This window comes from Diplotaxodon limnothrissa, linkage group LG9 (genome assembly GCF_057381915.1).
Source record: "Diplotaxodon limnothrissa isolate DT_005_m linkage group LG9, D_limnothrissa_male_GT1.1, whole genome shotgun sequence".
Classification (NCBI taxonomy): domain Eukaryota; kingdom Metazoa; phylum Chordata; class Actinopteri; order Cichliformes; family Cichlidae; genus Diplotaxodon; species Diplotaxodon limnothrissa.
Window position 1 is genome coordinate 6,694,014 of NC_140604.1, and position 3,476 is coordinate 6,697,489.

Here is a 3,476-nt window from a genome sequence, read left to right on the forward strand (position 1 = left end):
GAAATCAAACTTCATACCTGTAAACAATTGTATCATAAGAGTAATAAGCATTCAACATCAGCAAGACAAGTGTCATGTGCAGGTTTTCTCAAATCAGTAACTACAACTATTACCCTAATTCACCTCAGACATGGATTATCCCATGTACTCTGTTAACATTAATGTAATCAGTGACTTCTCTTAAGCAAAGTCACTCCACTCATATATTATTATTATGGGTTCAAAAGTGGCCAGCAAATGAGCCCATAATAAACTATTCCATAAATACCGTAATCTCTTATTTGTTTTACCCATGTCACTTGTCCGCTTCAGCTGAATCTACTACAGCATTCTCAAAGAAACAAACATTAACAATACACATTGACTGTGGTCAGACGGAGGTCAGACACAGGTCAACGGATTCTAGAGGTGCCATAAAACACCATAAAGTCAACACTCGCTGTGGAAACAGTAACACTGGTCTCATCACAGTATGTCTCAAACTATATTAATTTCTCCATCAACATATGCCTGTAACTACAGTTTTCTTCACACATAAACCCAGAAATCTTGTAGTAGAGAAACATTAGCCAGTATTCCTATAAATCACATGATCAAACACATGAAGAACCGTAATGCTGTAAAAACGAAAATGCAAATGTTAGCGCTTGCGCAGGCGTATGCATACTTTGTCACAGTTATCTCTGTGAGCACACAAGCTAGTGAATGACACACACATAGTAAATTCACAGACACAGAAAATGGCATTTAAAATGTTAAATCATCATGCAACCTCGAGTGTTGCTGTCATCTTCCTGCTTCTGTAAAGGGAAGCACACACAGACTCATCTGCACCCCTGCCAGGCGGGGGTCAACTTCACACAGTCGTGTTACATCAGTAAAGTCTTGTCAGCTTTTGTCAGCTTTTACCAGTCAGTCAGTTTGTTTTCCTTTCACTCACTCATTCATGCATTCATTTTTTCTTTCTTTGCTGATAGTGGAACCTATCGTCGCATTTAGTTTCCACTCTCAGCAAAATGACGTCATTTCAAAAAGAAAAAGAAGAACTTTAGTTTGGATTACATCGCTGAATCCTTTTGGACTGGGACTGTCATTTAATAATTGTCCCAAATAAGTGGCTTTCTCCAGAGTCCATTTAAATGTGGAGAACTCACTTGGCACAATTTTCTCGACGACGTGTAGCGCTTTTAATTCCCGACGTGCAGATCTGCTTAAAGAACAGAGATTATCAAACAAAACTTTCAGTGCACTGTGAAAGTATCAAAATAAAAAGGCCTTGTTAAGTCATGACACAAGCTCCTCATCAACTTCACAACAGGAGAAGAATCATCAGCTAGATTCACTCCAAACCAACCATCAGCTGCACAACACACAACATAACCCTAATGTCTTATTAGCTATGAGTTTAATTACCAGGTCTGTGCTCTTCACTCATTTAGGCCACAGATCTATTTTATTCAATTTTCCTTTTCCCTTCATCATAAAACATGTGACATGCTGTCATGCACTTCACAAAACAGTCTGTTCTGACGTATTCAGAGTTGTGTATCTAAATACAGGATTCACTCGCACATCAAAGCAGGAAACTCAGTGTTTTAGAGTCTCCACTCAACACACAACAACTCCAACACATCTCATTCACTCGTACTAGAATTCAGTCACCTTTCATTAATCTAAAACCAATCAACTAATTTGCATATCAGCTATTAACCCACTAAGTTGACAGGACGACAGAAAAGCATGTTCAAAATAGTATCACAAAAGACAATTTCCCTCATACAGTAAATTACCTATGCTGCCTCAATCAAGCAGGAAGCTTCTCCCAATTTACCATTTTAACACTAAATTTATTGTCTGATCACTGATTTATCAAACCAGGATTTTTTTTTTTTTTTCCCACAAAAGTTAAATTGTTGTCCTGCAACTTGGAGAGTCAATTTTTTTTCTTTAGGATAAATTCAGCATTTGATAACAAGTGTCTGCTAAATTGACACTATTGTAACACTGATGAAAGATAACAAGCTAATTTTCATTACATGTGTTTGTGTTATTAGGCAGGTCTAATGCATGTCTGTGGAGCTGCATCTCCAACAGAGCATGTTCTTAAAGCTGCCTTTCCTACACATTTCTCTGCTATTATTTAATCATTTCTTAACTAATGTGCTATGAGTCTTCATGAGTCATTTTGTGTTTGGAATTGTTAGTAGGGTTAATGCATGTTCTGCTTGTGTGTGTGTGATTTTGTATATGTTTCTATTTTCGCAATGTTTCAGACTCCGTCTCAATTTTCCAACTTAAGCAGTCAGTTTTCTTTTCCCCAGGTTTGCTAACCCAAATTTTGATTTCCCACATTAAATAATTCCTATGTGTTCTCACCTAGTCTTCTCACTCTGTTGTCCTCTCCCACTTCAACAGTCCAACAGCCGGCAGTTCTCCTTCAGCTTTGTCCTGTGTCCCACTGTCTCTTCTTGCCATTTTACTCCACAGGTGGCAAATGTCAAACTCCAACTGTTCAGTTCTCCTCAAACGTTTTCTTCACATGCACAGTGAAGTCACAGCCACTCTCACTATTGTCCTGTCCCTCCTCTGATGCGGTTGACCTTGTGCTAGTGTCTGAAGTGCTGCCGCTGCCTTCTTGGGCGACTTCTTAGCAGCTGCTGCCGGTTTCTTGGCTTTGGCCGCGGCGGGCGTCTTAGCTTTGGTCTCAGTAACCCTGTTCATCTTGAAGGATCCGGAGGCCCCGGTGCCCTTGGTCTGCACCAGAGTGCCCTTCGCCACCAGACTCTTGATGGCGGTCTTGACACGGGCCTTGTTCTTGTCCACATCGTAGCCTCCGGCAGCCAGAGCCTTCTTGAGGGCGGCCACGGACAGGCCGTTGCGCTCCTTGGAAGCGGCCACGGCTTTCACAATCAGCTCGCCCACGCTGAGGCCGACCTTCTTGGGCTTGGAAGTCATCGTCTTCTTCTTCTTGGCCTGAACCTCGGCGCAGGGCGTGTTTATGATGGAGCCTTTCCCACCACAGCGCTGGCACGTTGAACGCATCATGAAGGGTCCATTTCTTTCATGTCGCTAGCCGCATGTGGCTTGCCCGAGTCACTCAGTCCTTTGAGCATTTCAACATGCTGCCACCGCCATCTTGCTCGCCCCTCCGTGGAATTCATCCAATCAGACAGGAAGATGGGTTTGCTTTCTTCTGCTGCTGCTGTTTATCCACATTGCTGCTGCTTTGCTGGGACTTTTTGTGCTCAGGACTTGCTGCTGTCTCTTTATCATGGAGCTGCATTCCTTATCTTCAGGGAGGAGTGAGCTCGCTTGTGAGGTTGAGAAACACATGGCACTGTAAATAAGTCAGCCAGAAACTTGGCCTGCATGTTTCCAATGATGTTAAACTATAACTTTCTTCCGACCGCTGCATGTGGAAAATTGATTCAGGTCTGCTTTTCACCTGAAAGTGACAAACTAAGACATTTCATTAT

The 3,476-nt window shown here is 42.1% G+C and overlaps 1 pseudogene; it reads right to left on the bottom strand.

Annotated features, from left to right (window-relative positions):
- Window positions 1–1,978: 1,978 nt before the first annotated feature.
- On the bottom strand, window positions 1,979–3,094 carry LOC146625046 (histone H1 pseudogene; annotated as a pseudogene).
- Between the last annotated feature and the right edge of the window lie 382 nt (window positions 3,095–3,476).